Raw genomic sequence first — 25,438 nt, 5'->3', positions numbered from 1 at the left:
TACTTTGTCTAGAATCCAGTCACAAGGCCATATTCATATTGCAGTTTGGGCCAGGAAAGGCAGTATTCCTATGTGGAAGGAGAAGTGGGATTGATAAACACCTAGCAATTTCTGCAAAAAAAACTGATACATGCACAAATATCCCCTATTTTCATTTTGTTGGCATTTGCAGGTATGTCTGTGCCCAACTATTAGTTTTCAGCCTTTCTGGATTAGATTGGCTTTAGATGAATCTCTTGAATCTACAGTTTATACTTGGTTTTAGCTCTATGATTTGACCTAAGAGTTTCCTCTTTCACTAGGTGAGTTTTTTAATTTAAATTTATTGATCTGATAGCTATGTTTGTTCTTAGTTTTGTCAAATTGTTTTGTTTTCTTCTTTTAACTTGTTAATGTTTACTATAAGGTTATCTTTTTTCTTTGGTTTAGTTTTAAGCTTATTTTCTTCCTAAAATTTCAACGGTTTTCTTTTTAAAATGAATATAATCTATCCTCTGATTTTTTAGGCTTGAAAACTCTGTTTGTTGGCTTTAAACATGTATAATAATTTGGTTTTGTAGTAAATTCTTCTGATGTTCTTTCTTTTCCTGAGGAAAATGTAAATAATGTTGTATCATCTTCTAGCACTGATTGTAACTGGGATGAATTTCTATATAATTTTCTCTTTATTTTTGGAATAAGGTAATTCAGGCTATTTATTTCTGTTGCTTCAAATCCTTGCCAACTCTTGTTATTTCTAGTTATTTTAATCTTAGCCATGTGAAACGATGTGTAGTAATAACTCATTTGCATTTCAGTTTGTATTTTTCTGACAACTATTGATAGTGAGCATTCTTTCATGTGTTTGTTGACTACCTATATTTTTACATATTTATGTAATACATATAGTTTTATATAAAATATAATATAAATATATATTATGTGTATTATACATGTATAATTATACACACATATATAAAATTTGATAGATATAACCTTTTCTCCCAATATGGCTTACCTTTTCATTTTCTTAATCGTGTGTTTGAAAGAGCAGAGGTTATCCTAAAAAAGAAGAATAAAGTGGGAGTCATCACTTCCTGATTTCAAGCTATCTTATAAAGCTAAAGTAAGTAAAACAGTATGATACTAGCATAAAAACAGACACATGACCAAGGGAACAGAATCGAGAGCCTAGAAACATAATAAATCCACACGTATATGGTCAACAAATATTTGACAAGGGAGCCAAGAATACTCAATGGAGATGACAGTCTCTTCAATAAATATCACAGGGAAAATCGAATATTTCTAAGAATGAAATTATACCCCTATCTTATACCTCTCACAAAAATTAACTCAAAATGGATGAAAGACTTCAAAATGAGACCAGAAGCCATAAAACTTCTAGAAGAAAACATAAGAAAAAAACTCCTTGACATATGTCTTCAATAATTTTTTGGATATGACATCTAAAGCACAAGCAACAAAATCAAAGATAAACAAGTGGGGCTACATCACTAAAAAGCTTCTGTACAGCAAAAGAAATGATCAACAAAGTAAAAGGACAACTTACAGAATGGGGAAAACTATTTGCAAACTGTATATTTGATAAGGGGCTAATATCCAAAATATATAAAGAACTCATACAACTCAAGAGTAAAAAAAGCACATAATCCAATTAAAAATGGGCAAAAGACCTGAATAGACATTTTCCCAAAGAAGATATACAAATGGCCAACAGGTACATGGAAAGGTGCTCAACATCACTAATCATCAGGGAAATGCAAATTAAAACCACAATGAGATAGCACATCATGCCTGTTAGAATGGCTATCATCAAAAAGATAAAAGATAAATGCTGGTGAGGATGTAGAGAAAAGGGAACCCCTGCACACTATTGGAGGAATTGTAAATTGGTATAGCCACTATGGAAAGCAGTATAGAGTTTTCTAAAAATATTAAAAATAGAGCTATCATATGATCTAGCGATTCCACTTCTGGAAATATATCTGAAGGAAATGAAAATGCTAATTCTAAAAGACACATGCACCCCAATGTTCATTGCAACATTATTTACAATAGTTAAGGCATGAAAACAACCAAAGTGTCCATTGACAGATGAACGGATAAAGAAGTTATGATATATATATACACATATATATATATATATATGATAGAATATTATTCAGCCATAAAAAGAAGGAAATCCTGCCATTTGTGACAACATGGATGGACTTTGAGGCATTTATGTTAAGTGAAATAAGTCAGACAGACAAAGACAAATACTATATGATCTCGCTTATATGTGGAACTAAAAACAAAAACAAAAAACAAATTCATAGTAAAAGAGATCAGATTTGTGGTTACCAGAGGTGGGGCTGTGAGGGTAATTGGATAAACAAGTAATAGGGATGTAATATACAACATGATGACTATAGTTAACACTGCTCTGTGGCACATTTGAAAGTTGTTGAGAGTAAATCCTAAGAATTCTCATCACACACACACACACAATTTTTTTTTGTATCTATATGAGATGATGGATGTTAATTAAATTCATTGCAGTAATCATTTCACAAACATGTAAGTCAAATCATTATGCTGTACACCTTAAACTTATGCAGTGCTGTATGTCAGTTATATGTCAATAAAACTGGAAAAATATAACAAAGATACTATTACAAAATCTAAAAATAACTCATTTATTAAAACCACTCCAAAAGGAACCAAGACTGTGACTGTGTCATAACAAAACACATAGTAATACAGGTTTACACCTAGAAAATGGATAATAAAACAACCCTGGGTGGGAAGCACAGGAGAAAAGAAGAGGGGCAGTTATCACCATGAAATCTTTTGGCATCTTTACATGTCATTTAAGGAAGAAAAAACATCAAGCAAGGAAAAACGAGTAAGGATAAACTGGGTGAGCATTGTAAACCAACAGCTAATAATTAAGAAGAAACTGGAAAAGAGAAAAGGAGTAGGAAAGTCAGAATCATAGAATAAATGTTAAAAAAAGAATATTAGTAGATTTCAAACTAGTCTTAAAACATATAGCTGCTCTCACATTCTACCCTGGGATGAAGTGTGGTCTTACCCTGCCAAATAGTTTTAAAAGCTGCAGTAATTTCCTGGTATGAAGAATTACTTCAGGATGTTAACGGAGTCAGGATGCTCTCCTCATTAGTACCTGCAATTTATATTCAGACAATTAGATCTCAGAATCCACATGCCCACTCTCTCAATAACCTTTGTAACCAGTTCTCCAGTTACTTTAGTTCCTTACCTCATAAAATATATTAAATAATTTGTTAAACTATAAAATTTACAATAAAAGCATTTAAAACAAAGTTTTTAACTTTGATAAAATAAATTTAGCCTTTTTCTTTTTTTTTTTTTTTGGCCGCACCTTGCATCTTGTGGGATTTTAGTTCCCCAACCAGGGATTGAACCTGGGGCCACAGCAGTGAAAGCACCAAGTACTAACCACTGGACCACCAGGGAATTCCCCAAATTTATCATTGTTTTTGATTTCATGACGAGAACTTTTGGTGTTTTATCTCAAAAACTTTTTTCTACTCCAGTTCTGTGAAGATTTTTCTCCTAAGTTTACTTCCAGAAGTTCTATGATGTCTTAGCTTTTATGTTTAGATCAATAACCCATTTCAAATTAAGTATCTGTAGTTTTTGAAAATTAAATCAATCTTGCATTTCTAGAATAAGTTCCACTTAGTTATGATGTATTATTTTTATATATTGCTGAATTTATAATATTTTGATAAGAATTTTTGAATCTATGTTCCTAAGGGATATTGGTCTGTAGTTCTGTTTACTTACAATGTCTCTGTCTGGTTTTAGGGTATTAGGATAATGTTGGCATCATAAAATGAATTGGATATTGGTAATAGTTTCATTACCACTATTTTCTGAAGGAGTCTGTATAAGATTAGTGATGTTTTCCTTTTAATATTTGTTTTAATCTACCAATCCAACCGTGTGGGACTGCTGTTTCCTTTGTAAAAGGGAAGTTTTAAAATAATCGATTTCAATTTTTTAAATAGGAGACTTAACATGTTTTTCCCCCCATGCCAGTTTTAATTTGGCCTTTCAGAGTATTCTATTTTATCTAAGTAGTCATAGTTTTTAACAAAATATGTCTTTACTATTTTTTTAATGTATGTAGGCTCCATAGCGTTTTCTCCTCTTTCATTCCTGTCTTTGGTAATTTTTGTCTTTTTTCATTCTTTCCCGATCAGTCTAGCAAGAGGTTTATCAATTTTATTGATCCTTTCAAAGAAGTAGCTCTTTGTTCAACTGATTTTCTCTATCGTTTATTTTCCACTTAATTTATTATTCTATTCCTTATTTCATTCCTCCTACTTATGGTGGGTTTAATTTTTTGTTTGTTTTACTTTTTAAAATAGAAGCTTAGATCATTGGTTTTTAAATGTTTCCTCTTTTCTAGTATCAGCACTTCAAGCTATAAATTTCCCTGTAAGTTACTGTAGTTGCACCCTACGAATTTTGATGTGTTATTTTCATTATAGTTCAAAAATAATAGCATTTCATTCAGTTCAACATTTTTTCTAATTTACCATGTTATTTATTCATTGACCAATGGGGTATGTAGAACTGTGTAATTTAATTCTAAAATATTTAGATATTTATTTCAAGATAAATGTTGTCATTGTTTTCTAAATTAATTTCATGTGGTCACAGAATACATGCTGTATGACTTTGATTATTTTACATTTATTGGAACTTCTTTTATGGCTCAACATATGATCTATCTTGATGAATATTTCCTGCCCATTCAAAAATAAGATGTATTCTGTGTTGGGTGTAGTTTTCTATAATTCCAGTTAGGACAATCAGGGTGCTATTGTTATTCATGTTTTCTATAATCTTAGAGAAATTTTCTGGCAACTTATTTTATGAATTACTAAACTGTGTTGAAATCTTCAACAACATTTATGGATTAATTTATTTTTCCTTTCAGTTCTCTTAGTTTTTGCTTCTTGCATTTTGAAGCTCATTATTAGGCACACACACATTTAGAATTATGTCTTCTTGATTAAATGATCCTTTAATTATTATGAGATGACATTCTTCACTTTGGTAATATTGTTTGACCTGAAATTGATTTTGTCCTATATTAATATAGCCACTTTATCTTTTTTACGACTAAAGACCTATAATTGTCTTTATATTTAAAGTGATTATTGTGGACACCATAAAGTTTGGCCTTGCCTTTTTATCCAGTCTGAAAATCTCTACCTTTTAATTGGACTGTAAGAATATTTGTGTAGATCCAAATTTCCATCTAAATTTTTATTTAGCCAAAAATAACTTCCTTTATTTTTGTAGTGCTTGTAGTGCTGGACTGTTAATGATATATTTTCTTAGCTTTGTCTGAAAATGTCTTTATTTTTGCCTTTATTTTTGAAGGATATTTTAACTAGATATGGAATCTGATCAATAGTTTTCCTTTTCTTTCATTATTTTGAAGATTTTTTCCATTGCCCTCCAGCTGATATTGTTTCTAATGAGAAGTCAATTTTAACTCTTATTAATTCCAAAGCATGGAAAATGCCCCCCCCCTTTTTTAATCTTTGGTTCACTAAAATTTTTCTCTTTATCACTGATTTTCAACAATTCGATTTTATGTCCCTTGGTATGGTTTCTTGTGTTTGCTCTACTTGGGGCTTATTGAGCTTCATGGGATTGTGAGTTTATAATTTTCTTAAAATTTGAAAAAATATTTGACTGTTATTTCATCAAAAAAATTTCTGCTCCCCTCATTTGGAACACCATTTGTACTTAAGTTGGATCATTTGATATAGTCCCATAGCTCACAGAGTGAATATGTTCATTTATATTCAGCCCTTTTGCTCTCTGTGTTTTAGTTTAAACAATTGTTAATTGCTATATCTTTAAGTTCATTGATTCTTTATTTTACACTGGACAATCTGCCATTAAGCCCATTTATTGTTTCCTGTATTTTTTTTTTCTTTCATATTGGATATATTTTTCAGGTCTCAAAGTTCATTTTAGTTCTCTTTTCATAACTTTCTTTCCTCATTATAATTCCTTAAAAATATTTCTAATTGCTATTTTAAAGAATGTGTCTGCTAATATTATTTTATTTATGGGTTTGTTTCTATTAACTAATTGCATTCCTAGTTATTACTTGCTTTTTCCTGCATGTCTAGTAATTTTTGATTCAATGCTGAATATGATAATTTTCATGTTGTTGAGTCTGGATTTTTAGTTTTCCTCTAAAGAATGCTGACATTTTTTATGTAACACAATTATTCATCCATTTGAGGTTGTTTAAAAAGTTTTGTTTGTGAGGTGCTAGACTAGCCTTAATGTGGATGTAATTTAGCCTTGTTACTAAGGTAGTACCCTTTTGGGGTCTCTGCTGAATGCCTGGACTGTTCACTAATGTTACTACACTTTGGCTGGTCTGAACTCAAATATATCCCAGGTCTGTCTATGCTCTACCTTCCTGCTTTTCATTCTGGAAAGTGCCTCCAGTTAGAAAGGGAGAATGATTGCTGGACTCACTTAAGTACTTTCCCTTCTCTTTAGAATCACAGCCTTGTGCTGCCTGTTTTCTGAAGTCTGAAAACAGTTGTTTCCTATACTTTGTCCAGTTTTTTAGTTGTATGCCAGTCTAGTACTTTTTACTTACTTTTTTTGTGTCTTTTTATTGTAAAATAAAATAAAATTACAGAAAAAAAACACAAAAGAAAATGAATCTTAGTGAATTATTATAAGGTTAAATACCTGCTATGGTCTGAATTTTTGTGTACCCCCCAAATTCATATGTTAAAATCCTAATCACCAAAGGTGATGGTATTAGTAGGCGGGGCCTTTGGGAGGTGCTTAAGTCATGAGGGTAGAACCCTCACAAATGGGACTGTGCCTTATAAAAGAGGCAAAAGAGAGCTCCCTAGCCCTTTCTGCCTACTGAGAATACAAGAAAAATTCTGTGACCTGGAGGAAGGCCCTCATCCAGCCATGCCAGTGCTGTGATCATGGACTTCTGGCCTCTAATACAGTGAGAAATAAACTTCTGTTGTTTATAAGCTATCCAGTTGTGGTATTTTGTTATAGCAGCCCAAACAGTCTAAGACTATACCTTTGTAACTACTGCTCTCGCCAAGAAACAGAAATTGACCAGCCATCCTAGAAGCTTCTCTGTGTGCTGTTTCCCTCTCACAGCCCCCTCCCACCCATATCTAGTTTCCCAACTTTTAAAATACTCATTTCCTTGGAGTTTTTATGGTTTTCAATCACTGAAGTGGGCACCCCTAGACCCTTACCCATTTTTGTTAACTTGAATTGTCTTATAAGTCTCTTTTTATATACAGGTGTTCCCTTCATTCCTTTCTATTCTTTACTATTTATCTGTTGAAGAACTGGGCTGTTTGTCCCGTCCAGTTTCTCACAGTATGAATTTTGTTGATTATGTATTCATGGTGTAATTCAAATATTCTATTTTTTCTATTTCTTGCAAACTGTCTTCGGGATCCAGAAGCTTGATAAAACTACCTTTTTATCCCTTTGGTAAGACTATAATTTTCATCTGAAGGCACTTATAGATTGTTTTCACTCAGTTTTGATGTGTGCAGCCATTTGTGTTCAATGCCTAGATTCATTAATTCATTGGTGTTTGTGAAATAGTGATAGCCTAATGTTTTTATTAGCTGAAATAAGTTTATAAGAAGACACAAACTTATTTACTATTTACCAAGTGGTATGGTTCACTTAGGTAGGGTGACATGAATGCTTGCTGTTTTCCTTTCATTGGTTTTTAAGATAATGATTTGCGACTATAATAGTTTCCTATGGCTGCTGTAACAAATTACCACAAACTTGATGATTTAAAACAACATATATTTGTTCCCTTACAATACTGGAGGCCAGAAGTCTGAAATGAGTATTATGGGGCTAAGATCAAGGTTTCAGTGGGGCCACACTCACTTCAAAGACTCTAGGTGAGAATCCCATGTCCAGGTGCTTCCTCCGTCTTCGCTCTTTGACAATGTTTCCATCATAGGGCCTTCTTATTTTCTGTCTGTAGTCAAATCTCTGTCTCCCTTATGTTTAAGACCCACCTGGATAATTGAGAATAATCTCCCCATCTAACTATTCTTTTTTTTTTTTTAATATTTATTTGGTTGTGCTGGGTCTTTAGATGAGGAAGGCGGGCTCCTTAGTTGTGGCTCAAGGGCTCCTTAGTTGCAACATGCATGTGGGATCTAGTTTTCTGACCAGGAATTGAACCCGGGCCCCCTGGATTGGGAGCGTGGAGCCTTAACCACTGTGCCACCAGGGAAGTCCCACCATCTAACTATTCTTAATCACATCTGCAAAGACCCTTTTTCCATATACAGTAAAAACTGTATATCTCTGGAGGCCTACCACAGTGACCAATGAAATCTTTAAAAAATATTATTTAATATTATTATGAACTCACAAGTTTAAACATATCTGATTGGCTTCAATCTATTGCAATTTTTATACAAACTATGGCCAATTAGAGCCTCAATTTGACTTCTGAATCCTTGTGACATGACCCTTGTAATTTCTGATTGTTTTTCTGCTATATAATACTTCAAGATGTTCTAGCATATTTTCTGCTGTAGACCTGGAATCAATCATATCTTGAAGAAGCCTTTATGGTTTCCTTCAAAAGAAAATGATATGTCAAAAGAGTAGTCTGGAAGCTAGGGTTGCTATAAAAAATCACTGGTTGGTGATTTTTTTTTTCTAGGATTTTTCAAATTCAGGACTACAGGGTTTTTAATTAACCTTTTTTATTTTGCATCTTTCTTTTCACACTGAGGATCCCCATTCTCAAGGTCACAAGTAATGACAGATTTAGAATATATCACAATTGCTCATTTATTTTATCCTTATTTTTTATCCCATATTTAAGTATCTTAAATATGTTGTTCCATTTCTTCCTGCATAAAGCATTGCTGTTAAAAAATCTGATAATTTTGATGCCCTTCTGAAATATGTACTCTTTTGCCTAGATTCCCAATGATTTTTTTTTCTTTTCCTTTAAAGTCCAATACCTTTACTAGAATATTTCTTGGTCTTAGTTCTTCTGGATATTCTCATGTAAAAGTGTGCTCTTTTAATGTGTATTTCACAGTAATATTTTTCAGCAAGTTTTTTTTTTTTTGCTGTACGTGGGCCTCTCACTCCTGTGGCCTCTCCCATTGTGGAGCACAGGCTCCGGACGCGCAGGCTCAGCGGCCATGGCTCACGGGCGCAGCCGCTCCGCGGCATGTGGGATCTTCCCGAACCGGGGCAAAACCCGTGTCCCCTGCACTGGCAGGCAGACTCTCAACCACTGCGCCACCAGGGAAGCCCCAGCAAGTTTTTAATATTTGTTCTATTCCCTAGATGTTCTTGTTTCTTTTTTTAGGGACTCCTATATCCGTATGCTGAATCTTCTTTTTAAAGCTTCAATATTTGTCATTTTCCCTCAAATCTTTTTTTATTTCTTAATTTTTTTTTAAAAAACTCCCTCCCTTTAATTTACTATTTCTTGTAAGGCATTATTTGTTGTATTTGTGTGTGTGTGTGTGTGTGTGTTAAGTGTTTTTCTTCTAATTTATTCTTCAGTTCTGAAATATTTTTTCTTTTGTTTTTTGAGCTTTATTAGCTAATTTCTGAGTTTTTCTAATTTTTGTTTTCATATCTTGTATCTTTTCATTAAGCAACATTAAGTCTCTTAGCTCATTTTGAAATGGTATGTTTCAGTTTGCATACACGTTGAGCATGTCTTTCTAGTATGTTTTCTTTGCCTGCAGGGTTATTCTGTTCCTTGTTGTCATTTTTTCTTATAGTTACTTGTATGTTATTTGACTTCAGTAGTTTTCCAATGTTCATTTTTACATGGATTTAATTTGCATAATTTCTTAGATTTGGTTCAGATAGCTTTTCTAACTTCTCATGAGCTCCCTTTTCTATAGTTTATTATATTAGTAAAACTATAAGTGCTTGCCTGGTGCAGTTACCAGCTCCGTTTCCTTCTCCCTTTTCTCTGGATCTTCTTTTTCCTTTGTCTTAGTTGTTCCCATGCTTAACAATTTTGTGTCATCCCAGCAGTTTCTCTTCAGTATGAGACCTTGTACTTGAAGCAAGCCCTAGTCTCAGGTATGAGAATTTATGGGAATGAACCAACTCTAAGACTTAGGTCTGATTACTGGAATATGCTACATCTCTCCCAGTTTTAGCTGCTGTTCTCAAATTGAATTGCCATGATTTCCAGTGAATACTTTTAGTTTATGTGGGGTTTTTCTGTTCTCAGCTCTGTCAGATGTCCCTTGGCTTCACACTGCTTTCCGCTACATAGACATTGATAAGACACAGGTCTTATGACTATTGTCCCACCTGATTGTATTCTGGGGTTTGTGAGGACAGCCAGCCTGTTGTTTGTTTGTTTTTGGCTTTGTCATCTAGTTGCAATGTCTTTTTATATGGGGATTCAAAAGATCTCAAACATATGCTACCATCTCCATTACCACCTTCTCAGAATCTCACAGTTATTTAAGTGAGATGACTTAATATAAAAAAGTTATTTAGATGTTAAAGAACCAAAAAGCATAAAAAGAACTCTTTGTGACAGCCTGGAGGGGTGGGATAGGGAGGGTGGGAGGGAGGGAGACGCAAGAGGGAAGACATATGGGAACATATGTATATGTATAACTGATTCACTTTGTTATAAAGCAGAAACTAACACACCATTGTAAAGCAATTATACCCCAATAAAGATGTTAAAAAAAAAAAAAAAGAACTCTTGAATATCACAGAGCTAGAAACTGCAGGAAGCAACTACCATATCTAGAACTGGGAAACTGGAGAAGTGTTTATTGCTTGGCTGGTGCTGGCATTTCTGAGTTCAGATGAGGGGACTCATGGAGTTGGGATCCAGCTCTAAGAGAAGCTGGAGCAACATTCGTGTTGGTTTCCCTGAGGGGGCATAATCAGCATGATATTTGAAAGACTGCACACTACAGTCAACTGCTGCTGCTGAAAGGAAATGTTAGTGCCACAGTGAAGTTTTATTGGGGTGATGCTAATAGGAACAAGAAGAAAATAGTGAGAAAAAGAAGAGTTTCTTTCCTCCTCCTTCTGGCCTATGATCACCCTATACTTCTCCCTATCGCCAGAGCTTAACAGGGAGCAAGCTGACAAATCAGAAGTGCAATTTCCAGAGGTCTAGTTCCAGCATCACAAAGCAAAATATACAAGGGTCAGTTTGAAGCTGAGAGATAATACCTTAAAAACTGGCTTATAACTGTTATATTCTTTGTAAACTGTGACTTTTATCACTGCATCATCTTTATCTTAGTACTTTTAACCTTTTTATTTGATCTGACATGAATGTTGCCTTTCCTCCATTTTTTTTGTATGCTGTTGCTTATGTCTTTTCCTATTTTTTATTTCCAATATTTCTTCACTGCTTTAAGTGTGTGTGTGTGTGTGTGTGTGTGTGTGTGTGTGTGTGTGTGTGTGTTTAGGAATACACCGATAGGTTTTGTTTTTATCAACTCAATCTGAGAATTTGTTTTACACAATGGGGAATTTAAACATTTGTTAGGATTTATTCCTTTCACCTTATACTTTGTTTGCATTCTTATTTTTTGTTGTTGTTTGCGGTACGCGGGCCTCTCACTGTTGGGGCCTCTCCCGTTGCGGAGCACAGGCTCCAGACACGCAGGCTCAGTGGCCATGGCTCACGGGCCCAACCACTCCACGGCATGTGGGATCTTCCTGGACTGGGGCACGAACCCGTGTCCCCTGCATCGGCAGGTGGACTCTCAACCACTGCGCCACCAGGGAAGCCCTGTTTGCATTTTTAAACATTTTCCTTTTTTCCTTCTAAATATTTCCCTTACTAGTTCCCTCTCTGATCATTATTATTACTTATATTTTTCCTCTTTATAATCAGCAAATTTTATTATACTTTTCTGTTCAACTGGTGATTATCATTTTCATATACTCAAAATGAAACCCATATGAAAGGGTTATATGAAAATAAGAAACCAATTAATTCTGTTTTTAGGTGCTCTGCTCCTTCACTGGATGAGCCCTTTAGAATACTTTTACTTCCCCTCTCCCCACCCCCAAGGATTTATTAGCATATTTTATTGATAATTACCTTTAGTTAGTCTATTATCAGGGATTCCTCACATATGCCACTTCTATTTCAAGAATCAACAGTCTGTACTCATATTATACATACTCAGCCTGCATCTCTGTTTAGATTTCTCTTCAGGTAACAGATGTGTCAGAGCTCATCACTCTTTCATCTAGTCCATCTTCCCATGTCTTGAGGGCTGTATTTTCTTTCATTTGTTTGTGGTTTGATTACAGTCCTTTCCTTTACTATTTCTTCAGTTGTACTACTGAGTGATATATTCTATCAATCTTCACATATTTCCAAACAACTTTCTTTGAAATTAACAATTAAATGATATCTTAGTTATATTAGCGTTATTGGGTCATAGTCCTTTTTTTCAATATAAATGATACTAAATTTTCCTCTTGCTTCTCCTATTGTAAGTAAACGGTGGTCTGATTATTTTTCCTTCATGATTTATTCTTTTACCAAGGAAGACAGACTTTTTTCTTTATCCTTGGAACTTAGAAATTTAAGATTATTTCTAATATGTCCATAACAAGATAGTATTAAAAGTCAGCATGTGAATAAAGAAAGTTGAAACCTCAACAAAATGACAGGTCCTTAAGATATTAATGAATAGATTCTATGACCTTTTCTAATTGCATGATATAGGCATATCTTTCAGGTAGTCATTTTTGTTTGCTCATTTGTGACTGCTGATATTTCCTTTCTCATTGTCACTGAGGTCCTTTCTTCTCTTTTGCCTATAATGCAATTCTTGGAATTGGGCTTTCATTGTACTGCTGTGTAATATAAACCATGATAATTTTGATGTATTAAGACATTAGTTATGGTTGCTTTGCTATAGCTGATGGGAACTCCCCTCCTTTTCTGCAATGTCATTCTTAGTAAATAACAAAGTCTTATTTAAAATTTGGAGTCTACGGTCTTATTTTCCACAACAATGTTTTCATTCATCAATCCTGCCTGACTGAGATCTTTTATTCTGCAGATGAATGTCTTTCTCTAGTTCAGGAACATTTTTTCTATATTTTTTTATATGAAATGCTACTCCATCTTTTACTCTTCCTCCCTTTGGAACTCCTGTTACTCACTGTTGGGTCTTCTGTATGTGTCTTTCAGTTCCCTGGTCTTTTTTTTTTTCTTTTGCGGTACGCGGGCCTCTCACTGTTGTGGCCTCTCCTGTTGCGGAGCACAGGCTCTGGACGTGCAGGCTCAGCTGCCACGGCTCACAGGCCCAGCAGCTCCAGGGCATGTGGGATCTTCCCGGACCGGGGCACGAACCCGCGTCCCCTGCATCGGCAGGCGGACTCTCAACCACTGCGCCACCAGGGAAGCCCTGATCTTGTCTTTTATGCTTTCCATCCACTTGTATTTTTGTTCTGTGCTCTCAATTTTCCACCATTTGATGTTTCATACTATTAATTCTGATATATGATTTATGTGCTGAGTTTTTGGCTTTTTATGTGCTGAGCTTTAAAGCTCAAAAATTATGATTCAAATCCTTGGGTTGGGACAGCGTGAGATAGGGATAGTAGTTAATGTGCTCCTAAAATTTCCAGGCTAAAGATTCAGGCCTGAAATAAGCATATAAAATCAGCAGAAATGAAGAAGGAGTAATAAATTGTGTTAGTTCGCTGGGGCTGCCATAATAAAATACCACAGACTGGGTGGCTTAAACAACAGATATTTATTTTCTCAAAGTTCTGGAGGCTGGACGTCTAAGATCAAGTGCCAACAGTATTGATTTCCTCTGAGGCCTCTCTCCTTGGTTTGCACATGGCTGCATTCTTGCTGCCTCTTCACACGGTCTTTTCTCTGTGTGTGCACACCCCCTGGTGTCAGTTTTTGTGTCCAAATTTCCTCTTCTATAAAAGCAAATGACTAAGGCCAAAAATAGCTTCTCTTATGTCAAGAAAGCCATGCCTGTTTAGGCCCAAAATAGCTTCTCTTATGTCAAGAAAGCCATGCCTGGTTCTCTTTCTCCAAGGATTTCCCCCCTACACTATCTGCTTCACTTTCAGTCTTACCTCCCCAGCACACCAGTCAGATTGGATTAGGACCCACACTAATGGCCTCATTTTAACTTAATTACCTCTTTAGAGACCTTATTTCCAACTATGATTATACTCTGAGATACTGGGGATTAGGATTTCAACAGATGAATTTTGGGGAAACACAATTCAGCCCATAACAATTGTCACTGTAAAAGTAAATACTTGCTGTTTATTCACATCAACTAATTCCTGTATCAACTAGGTTTCCAACAATTCAATTCAATTCTGACACCAACTCCCAGAGTTAGCATCAGGATCCACAAGTGTCTCAGTTCCACAAGAGTGCCCCCACTAGAAACACTGGCCACAAATGGGGTGCCAAAATAGTTACATTTCTGCTCAGCAGACTAAACATTCAAGGGTTCCCTCAACCCTCTCAATAGGTTTGGTAACTCACTAGAACAACTCACAGAACTTAGGAAAGCATTTACTTATGACTACTGGTTTATTATAGAAGATATCATTCAGGAACAGTCAAATGGAAGAGGTGTGTAGGGCAAGGTATGGGGGTAGTTGTGTGAAGCTTTCATGCCTTTTCTGGATGCGTTACCCTCCCAGCACCTCAATGAGCTTACCAACTGAAAAACTCTCCAAACTCCATTGATGAGGGTTTTTAAAGGAGGTTTCATTAAGTAGGCATGATTGATTAAATTATTGATAATCGGTAAATAACTCAATCACCAGCCCCTCTCCCTTCCTGGAGGTTGGAGGGTAGGGCTGAAAGTGTAAGCAGATAGGGTAGGAGGTCCCAGAGAAAGAGAACCAGGCATGGCTTTTTAGACATAAAAGAAACCATTTTTGGCCTAAGTCCTTTTGTGATCCAAGCCTGGCCACACTGTTTGCCCTTGAACAGGTCTCAGTAATTAATGATCTTAAGAGAAGTGAGGCAATGTAGGTACAAAGGAAAAGCAGTCAAGAAACAATAGTTCAGCGATAAAAGAGTCCTAGTTCCTCCTCAAGGGATATGCAGAACACTCTGTTACATTTCTTTGAGTTCCACAGGAACTAAGGCCCACACCCAGGTGGAGGATAGTAACTACATGCTGAGACCTCAGACTGGTGGAACCTAAGGAATGATGATGTTGACCTTTTCTGACCCTCAGGACTTTAATCAACTAAAGCTTGGACTTGGTTGACCTTTGCTTCAATTCAATGTTAAATTCTCCTCTGCTTAAGCCCCTTCATGAATATGCATACACTGCCCAAGCCCCTTCATGAATATGAATGTACCCTTAGCTTAAAACTTCCCCAGTTTTGCTGTTTGGGGAAGAATGCTTTGGGAAAGATCCCTGGTGTTCTCGTTACTTGCTGCAAGTAATAAATCCTTACCCCGCTCTTTGGCTTGTTTGTGTCTTTTGGCACTCACTAAAAGGCGAACCTGTTTTCAGATAACAAAAGTTCCAAGCTTCTAATCATGGATTGCTCTTTCTGGTGACCAGAACCCATCCAGAAGCCATCTAAGGGCCTGCCTTACCACTAAGGAAGTTCCAGAAATTTTGGATTTGTGTGAGAAACTGGGGACAAAGACCAAATATTTTTCTATTACACCACATTTATGCAAAAAGGTGACACACTGGACTACAAGATGCTTTTGAATCCTTGATGAATACAGACTGAGAAAAATGCCATTTAAATGTTATAAGTATGTCTGCCTTTTAAGAGGTTAACTTTACCTTTAGATTGTTTCTTTGTTCTAAGAAAGCCACAAAGTGGGCCTGTAAACTAAATCAAGTCATCTATCTATTGTTCCTGAGAAAACCACAAGAATCTTGAATGTAAATATCTTAGAGCAGCTAAGAGTTTTGTTTTGTAAATTAAACGTACCTAGGTATCAGGTTTCTACAAGTTTTGTGGCTTCCTTGGCAAAAGTATCCTTTTCTGTTTGGATCTAGATTGCCCTGTGTATTATTTTTGTCCTTTTTCTTTGAACAGTTGTAGGAACTCTAGTGGTGTAAAAGAAGAAAACTCTAAGAAGAGAAAGCTGACTGGAAAGGTGACACAGAAATCAGTTGCAAACTCAGCCAACTTTAGAGACCAAGCAGGTGACATAAATGTGTGTGAAACTGTTCATTCTAAAACTATATTTAGTGGTGAGTAGTTTAGGGGTAAAACTGGAAAGTTTGTGCCTTCTCAAGGAATTTAATTTCAAGAAAGTTTTTGAAACACTCTGAAGTTTAGTTTCCAGCTATGGTGGAGTTAAGAGGGACCAGATTTTATCCTCCTGCCATAACAAATAGAAAATTGGACAAAATATATGAAACAATGGTTTTCAGACTCTGGGCAATGTCAGCACAGGACAGTGATCAATGACCCTGTTAAAAGGGATATAAGGAAGGTAAGCCCTATTTTGCCCAAGCTTATTTCTGGAGTTTCCAGGTTGCATCATATGAAAGGGTACCCAAACAGAAATCAGCAGTCACACTAAATTAGGGAATTGGAATTTGGTGTTTAAGGATGCCAAGTTTTCTATAATTTGCAAGATATAATGATGTTGAGGAGATATAATAATGTATAGAAAGCACTGCAGAGATCTGTAGAAGGCTGACCTAGAGACTTGCTGAGGATTAACCTGCACATTGAGCTGTGACTTTTAAAAATACCTGTGGAATTTGAAAGTAATTTTTAAAATAAATTTTTTCTTAGTAATTTCTCTGAAATTACTTCCAGTTTTAAGAGAGGAAACAATGTAAAGAAAATGTAATTCACTGGTAGTCATTTTGGTAGAAACAAACATTCCAAAAAATGAATAAACATACATGTTACGATTTAATGATTTTTATAGGAAAGTTTTTACTATTTACTATTGGTCATTGCTTTGGTATTTAAGACTTTAACACTGAACTAGTTTTTCTCTCTTGATATTGACGATTACTTAACTGTTTTATAAATTGTCTTTCATTATCTACAGTTCCATACTAAGTACTAGTGTCTTAAAGACTTGGGAATCAAAAAAAAAAAAAAAAAAAAAAAAAAAAAAAAAAAGACTTGGGAATCAAAACCAAGTCCAAAAAAGAATTAAAATCTGCCCTTGGGAATTCCCTGATGGTCCAGTGGTTAAGACTTTCACTGCCAGGACCCAGGTTCGATCCCTGGTGGGGGACCTAAGATCCCACCAGCCACGCAGTGTGGCCAAAAATAAAATAAAATAAAATCTGCCCTTATATAGAGTTTAAAGCTTCTTTTAAAATACATTCTAGAACGTCAATTACTGTATTTACTACTGAGTCTGCAAACTAATAGCTGCAACTAGGTACTACCTTATGTTAGAATGATATAACATTTATAAATATATAAATTATTTTTACATTTCAGTTTAATCCACTAAGTTGCTATTTTTACTTTGTCAACAAGTTCTAATAATTTTTTATCATTAATTAGATCACTACACATGTTTTACTTATACAATTATTTCAGTCCTATTTTCTAAGTATCAGGCAAATCTTAAAGGAAGCTTAGTTATAATAAAGGATTATGTAATATTTCTAATCCCTTTGATGTGATTTAAGATTTTAATCCCTGACTTTGAAACTGAGCAGGATCCTTCCGGCCCCTCCCAGGTACAAAAACCCCTCCACGTCTCCTGGTTCTTGTTTGCAGAAAAAGACTTTAGTCTCCTAGGCCTTCCCTGAGTTCCAAAGAACAGACTCAAATAGTTACTAATTAGGGAAGTTAGGGGACACAGAAACAAAGGAAAAACAGTAAAGTAAGAAAAGTAATGATAACCTAAACCAGTGGTCCCAACCTTTTTGGCACCAGCGACCAGTTTTGTGGAAGACAATTTTTCCATGGACCGGGGTAGGGGGATGGTTCCGGCAGTAATGTGAGCAATAGGGGGGATGGTTCAGGAGGTAATGCGAGCGATGGGGAGTGGCAGATGAAGCTTCCCTTGCTTGCCCCCTGCTCACCTCCTGCTGTGCAGCCCCAGTTCCTAACAGACTGCGGACAGGTATCGCCTGCGGGTTGGGGACCCCTGGCCTAAACAATAGTTCAGTGAAAAAAAAAGAGTTCTAGTTCCTTCTCCAGGGAGATACATAACGATCTGATGCATATCTTCCAGTTGTTCTGCAGAAACTAAGACCCCCTACCCAGATGGAAGAAGGTGGACTACATGCTGACCACGAGCACATAGACTCCAGACTGGCTGGAACCAGAAGGCTGACGGTTAAGATTCCTGAAAGGTCATGCTGTTACCTCACCACCAACCAATTAGAAGAAAATCCCTGAGCTGCAACCCTCATCCCAAATGCTGCCTTTAAAAACCCTTCCATGAGAGCCATTGGGGAGTTTGGGTCTTTTGAACATGAGCTGCCATTTCTCCTTGCTTGGGCCCCTGAAAATAAATGCTGTAGTTTCCTTAACCACAACCTAGTGTCAGTAGATTGGCTTTGCTACAAGGCAGGCAAGCAGACTCAAATTCAGTTCAGTAGCAACTTCTCAAAAAATAACCAGAGCTTTACTATTTCCTGGAAGAAAAAAAAAAAAAAAAGGAAAAAAAGGGAAAAAGCATCAGTTTGTTATGTATATCCTTTGAGGAGGAACTAGGACTCCTTTTTTTCACTGAACTATTGTTTAGGTTATCATTACTTTTCTTGCTATACTGTTTTTCCTTTGTTTCTGCATCCCCTCTACTTTCTACAGAAAGTATAAGGCAGCATAAGAAGTACAGAAAAGTAGTAAATGATCTGTCAAATTGGATAGACCAGTGAATCAAGTATATCTCTATTGTGAACTCAGTTCTATTGGCCATACTCTGTAATTAGATTATACTGGATAATAAGACATCTCTACAGTTAGTTCCTGTGACATAGTGATTTATAATAAAAAAATACATATTTGCCTTTGGTTCCTGGCCCATAGTTCCAAACCCTTGTAATTTCTTGAGCAGAGAGCAATGTGAGCACCTTTTGTTATAATATTTGGTCTTTTGTCCTCAGTTCCTTAAATCACTTCAGAGCCATCAAGGTGAAGTGGGTATCTTGTTATTCATAACAAGCCCCCTTCCACCACAGCTGGCTTTTGTTAATGAGGAGACTTTTGGAGAGCACCTAAGGATGCAGCTGGTTGCCAGGGGAAACAATTAGAATACAGGATTGGAACTTTCAGTCCCTCTCCGTGATGAGGGGAGAGGCAAGAGGAAAGGGACTGGAGGTGGAATCAATCACCTATGGCCAATAATTTAATCAACTGTGCCTATGTAATGAAGCCTCCATAAAACTCCAAAAGGATGGGATTCAGAGAACTCCTGGGTTGGTGAACATGTAGAGAGTCGGGAGAGGGGCACACTTGGGGAGGGCATGGAACCTCTGAGCCCTTTGCCCATACCTTGCCCTACGCATCTCTTCTATGTGGCTGTTCCTGAGTAATATCCTTTTATAATAAACCAGTAATCTGGTGAGTAAAACGTTTCTCTGAGTTTTGTGAGCCACTCTCACAAATTAACCCAACCCAAGGAGAGCATATGGTAAGAAGCATAGGTGATAACCTGGACTTACACGACCGGCTTCTGAAGTGGGAAGGGGAGTCTTGTAGGATGGACCCCTTAACCTGAAACCCAAAGAGGGGGTCGAGGGAACCTCTGATTTGTAGCTGGTTATCAGAAGCACAGGTAACAACCTGGGCTCACAAATTTCTTCTGAAGTAAACAGCAGTCTTGTGGGACTAAGTCCTTAACCTGTGGAATCTGATGCTCTCTCCAGACGTACAGTGTCAGAATTGAGTCAAATTGTAGGATATCCAGCCGGTGTCAGATAATTGCTTATTGACGTGGGGAATGCCCTCCCATACACATACACCCCACACACAGGAATTGGTGACCAGAATCTTTAGGTCCCCAAAATGGGATTCTTAATTATTTACCTACAGGGTTTATAAACCCTTTTATAAGGAAAAAACCAAAAACGTCGATATACATCAACAACATAATTCTGAATACTAAATACACACTACATTTGATATCCAAGTGCAAAACATAAATGGCCTTCCTCAGCTGTGGCTGACCTTTATGACGGGCACAGCCATTAGGCTGAAGACTACGGCAGATCTTTTACCCATACATGTGGTTTCCGTGAAGGGATCCTTACTTAGAAAGTAGTCCGAGCGGTAGCTACCCAGAAGATTCTGTTGTTCTGAAAAGGGCAGTTGTGGTTCTCCCAGCTTTCTGTCATGCTTGCTTAAGAGGAGCAATGGGCTGCAGCTGCCAGCATCCAGCAGAGGTGGCAGGAACATCAGGTGCATAAGCCAGTAGATTCAGAGGGGTAGGAGACATAAAATGTGAGGCTTATGAGGAAAAGAGACTGTCAAGGGAAAAAGAAGCAAAATTATCCTAGTGCACAAATTCATAAATAAGGAATTTCTTCCTTATTTATGAATCTTTAATATTTACTTATATCTCAATATTTCTCAAACATGTAATAAAGTTAATATGTATGTACCTGTCTCTCCACTGGACTCTGAAAACCCAAACCCTCAGAATCTTGTACTTGGGTGGAATTGAATAAGAGGCACTTCCAGTATGTATGCCAACTCATAAAGTAGATAATAAAAACGCTAATTTACATAAGTTTTGGTTTAACTTTTCAAAAGTTCTTGACAACTGGGTGTGTAAGTGATCTCTCATTGAAATGGTGTTAATTTTTTTTGTCTTTGCATATCTTACTTTCTTTGCTGAAAAAAGCTGGGAAAAAACCAGAAGTACTAAAAATTTACTAAGAGAAAATGTGCCTCTCTGGATTAGCATAGTCAAGGTAGAAAACTCTTATGTAACACTACATGTTAATCTGAATTAATATACATCAATAATTATAAATTGCAGTTGAGCTAATTTGAATTATTCTGACCAAGTCAGAAAACTATATGATTCAGTTATCTCAAACAAAGTCATGGTTTTGAGGTTTATTAGTTTGAGAAGTCTATTTTTTACATCCAATGAAGCCAACTGTTTGATATTAAACTTGTCCTAAAAACACCTGTGTATAGTGTCATTGATTTAAAATACAATAAAATGTGCTTAAAATTCTATTGAAACACTGAACAGCTTTTAACTACAAAACCTGTTCTTATGGTACATCTAATACACATAAATGAGATAATTAACATTACTTAGTAGAAGAGTTACAGTTAACATTATCAAGTGTTTGAATTTTAGGTATTGGAGTTGGAAACAGGGAAAAGACCCCATCATTTTGTGGGAAAATGACAGGTCTTTTAATTAGACTGAAAGTAATATATATTATTATTATTCATATTTTGATAGGTAGCTACAGGTTTCAACAGCTAAATTAAGCTTAGAAACACAAATGTGGCACTGAGGTAAATGGACATGGAAAATTTTACTTGTATCTTCCTCATTCTTTTCCTCTCAATCTCCCCCATCTCAGTAAATGGTAACTCTTCCAGTAGTTTGGGACAAAAACTATGCAGTGATAGCTGATGCTTCTCCTTCTCTCACATCCAAACCTTGAGTAAATTCTGTTACATCTGTCTTCAGAATATAACCAGAATGTTCTTACCAGCTTCCTTGCTATCAGCTGTCATTTCTAGTTTGGATTACTACAATAATATTTAATCCTAAAGTGTTCATTGCTTCAACTGTTCATCTATCCACCCATCCAACAACTACTAATAAACAACCACTTATATCAGACACCGTTTGGGGTACTTATGTACACAGAGAATTGCCCCTTTGGCCTTTACAAAAGGAATACCTCTTTTGCATCCTAAATTTACTATGATGCATTGTCCCAGGACATAACTACCAGGGGACTAAACAGTCAATAATGAGAAAGTTAATGACTCAGTAAGGAATCACTTTCCAAGTCGAGATTCCAATGCTTTGCTTCTTAACCAGACTAAACTGGAGAACCTAATTGATATGTCATTAAGAATATTCTGATAGATCACTGTCAGTAATGATTTTTGGCACACAACATTGAAGGAATATAAAGAATTGAATGACATTACTTTATAATATTCTTTTACTCCTCTCAGCTTAAATGAACAAGATGTTTTGGCCTTTATATCTCTAAAACTGAAAAAGAGAAAAAGAATGTATGTTGAACTCTGTCAGATTACAGCAATAAATAACACTCATCCATGAAAACTTTACCTAAATGATAAAAAAACCCAATCTCCTAAGAAATATATTTCAATAAAATATTACTTTTTATAATACTCAAAATTGTGACATTTATACTTTGATCAGCTGTATACTAATAGCAGTTGTAATGATAAAAAATTTCTCTGAATTGACAACGTTCAGAACATTATGATCACAAGATACGCAATAAATGTAAATATACACACTTTTTTTGCTGCAGAAAACAATAACCAATAAAACTTCCATACGTAAAACCTTACTACCTAACAGTGGCATTTTGTAGGTTAAGAGTTTCTCAATAGTACAGCACTATTGACATTCTGGGCTGGATAATTCTTTGTTGTTGGGAATTGCCTTGTGCAATGTAGGATGTTTTGCAATATCCCTGGCCTCTCCCCACTAGATACCAATAGCCCCTACTCCCTAGTTATGACACCAAAAATGTTTCCAGATATTGCCACATGTCCCCCCACCCCACTGAGAGGCAATATTCCCTAATTGAGTGCCACTGCTGTAGGGAATATAATAGCAATGCAATGTAAAACTTTATCAAAGAGCTAGTTCATTTTTAAAAAATATATGATGGGTATCAAAATACTATATTTAATCCCATTGCATACATTTAAAAGAGTGAGTGATTGTAAAATTACATTTTATGATATACTGGAAATTACATTATTTATCATTATCTGAACTTATGGGGAGGAACTTTGGATGTTAGCTCACAATCCATTAGCCAAAGGCATTCAGTAGTTCATAGGATAGGTGGGTAATGTACATTAACATTCATTTACAGATCTTTTCCCAAACCCTAATAGGTACCTTAGAACACTCTTGAGTTTATCTCATATAGCTCTAAGCCTTCTTTTTTTTCCCCTTGAGGAATGTAATAAGTTCTTGAAGACTATCTTTCTTTGTAAAAGTCTAGAAAACTGAACTGAAAGAGTATCAAGGCTTTTGAACACATGTAATATATTTAGATACAAATATTTTTCAAAATTCAACTTATATAGGCTAGTAATCTTTTTCACTTCCATTCTTCAAATGATGCCTATACAATTGCAAAGATTTGGAGACTGAAAATAGCTTAAGAACTCCAAAGATCTTTTCTATACATAGAAGCAGTATTTCCTTAATCCTGTTACAAGGCCCGTAAATAGTGTCTCACTGCGCCTCAATCCTCTCAGCTTAATCACTGGCAAAAGTGCCAATGGAATCATTCATTCTAAATAAAATTATAAAAATGTATGTAGTGCTTTTATTGTTTTAAAGCAATTCCACATAAATTATCTACTATTAATTGAACACATCTAAATGACAGGTAGAAAAGATGTTAGGGATAAGAAATTTGCATTTAGTAATAACTTGCCTAGACAATTCAGCAGAGCTGACATCTCCAGACCAATCGCACCAAACTCTTTTCTTACGAAATCCTGATTTGAGATATTGCTCATTTTACATTTTATGAAGTTTTGGGATGCTTTGAAGGTAAGTTAAATCCAATTACTGCCAAAGGCTTCAAAAAGTCCTTAGCTTTATCACATTTCTTAAGCACTTTGTACAGGCTTTGTACAAATTGGAAGACCAAATTGTCCAACTTGTCTGTAGTCAATGTAACACCATTTAAAAGTCGATTCTGTGTTGAATACATTTATTAAATTGTACAAAGGTTTTTTGTTTTGTTTTGTTTTTTTGCGGTACGCGGGCCTCTCACTGCTGTGGCCCCTCCCGTTGCGGAGCACAGGCTCCGGACGCGCAGGCTCAGCGGCTGTGGCTCACGGGCCCAGCCGCTCCGCGGCATGTGGGAACTTCCCGGACCGGGGTACGAACCAGTGTTCCCTGCATCGGCAGGCGGACTCTCAACCACTGCGCCACCAGGGAAGCCCAAAGGTGTTTATTTTTTCTTTTTCAAAGTTTGAATTCTTATATCATGAAGGTCAAAACACTGACTTCAACAGTACTTCTCAAAAGAATGGCTCTGCCTTTTACAATTAAACAGCTATTGAGAACAACATGGAGAAATAAATTTGATAATCCAGTATAGATGTTTCTCATTAAGCCTTCCAGAGTTCATGTATACAGGCCAGTTAATGGTTCTTCTAAAAATCATTGTCCAATCCCTATCATTAACTCAGTTAAAACCCAGATATTTAATGTCACATCAGGAATCACTTGTCCATCAGAAAAACAACTAGTCCTCATTTTAATTATTCTAGCGCTAAAACTGAAAAGCATATTCCAGCTACTTTGGAGTCTGGGTCCCCTAAAACTTCCACCAAAACAAGGCGCTGTAGTTCAGCATTTCCGAGTTATTTTTGCAGTTGTTACGTGAATCTGAGCCAAGGTGCCCGTGTGGCGCACCAGGCGGCCCCGGGTCCCCATGGCTACCGCCACAGCAACGCGTCGCGCGTCCCGCAAGGCAGGCCCCAGCTCGCGGGGAGGGGCGAGGGCGCACGCCCGCGCCTCAGAGATGCTCAGGGGAGGCGCCGGGACACTGTCTTCCCCGAGTTGAAGGAAACGGCTAGGGCTGGGAAAGCTGGCGGGGAGCAAGCCAAAAGCTCGTCCCTGCTTCTTCGCAATGGCTAGGGCAGACCTCCCAGCGACACCAGGCCGCGTCAGTTCCCTCTACATTCTTTCCCTTTTTTATCATGGTGCCTTGCAGACTTCGTTTTTTCCGTGCCCACGCAGGATAATTTAAGCTGCCTCCACAAACGTGACAGACGCCAAAGGTGAAGCCCCCAAACAGTCCCGCCAAAACTCACGCCTTTTCCCACGTTTTCTCCGCAGGGCCGCCCGCGAGAGAGAGGTGTGCGGGCACAGGGGGAACTCGAGCTCCCGCCGCGGCCTCGCTTCGCCCCGCCCCCGGGCGCGCGCCCCACCCGTATAAGGTTCGGGGGACACGCCGCTCCGCCCACCTTGCCTCCAGCCCGCGCGCGCGCCGGGCGGAGGCAAGGGGTTGCAATAGGTTTCCGCAGTTCCTTTTTTTTTTTTTTTACCCCTTAGAAGACTGTTTCCACAATGGCAAAAAACAGGCCCCAGTAAAAGTCAACAATCATAAAAGAGTAACTGTTGCTAAAAGTAATTACAGCACAGGAGCTCGCGAGTTTACCCCGCCTCCAAAAAAGCTTG

The 25,438-nt window shown here is 36.8% G+C and overlaps 1 protein-coding gene across 6 annotated transcripts in view; it reads right to left on the bottom strand.

Moving 5' to 3' along the window:
• Window positions 1-25,438, bottom strand: part of SLC9A9 (solute carrier family 9 member A9) — a 658,568-nt gene that overhangs the window by 631,668 nt on the left and 1,462 nt on the right. For 2 of the 6 annotated variants that reach the window (XM_060149670.1, XM_060149671.1), the window contains exons 2-5: window positions 22,174-22,240; window positions 20,295-20,507; window positions 3,080-3,172; window positions 998-1,041 (exon numbers count right to left, since the gene is read on the bottom strand). The gene's annotated coding sequence lies outside the window, so the exon portion shown is untranslated. Of the gene's footprint in view, window positions 1-997; window positions 1,042-3,079; window positions 3,173-20,261; window positions 20,508-22,173; window positions 22,241-25,071; window positions 25,354-25,438 lie in introns of those variants that run through there. The other 4 variants (XM_060149672.1, XM_060149673.1, XM_060149675.1 and 1 more) reach the window with 4 other exon arrangements.

This window comes from Lagenorhynchus albirostris, chromosome 5 (genome assembly GCF_949774975.1).
Source record: "Lagenorhynchus albirostris chromosome 5, mLagAlb1.1, whole genome shotgun sequence".
NCBI lineage: Eukaryota > Metazoa > Chordata > Mammalia > Artiodactyla > Delphinidae > Lagenorhynchus > Lagenorhynchus albirostris.
Note: the sequence above shows the minus strand (reverse complement) of the source record. Positions and strands in the feature narration are given on the sequence as shown.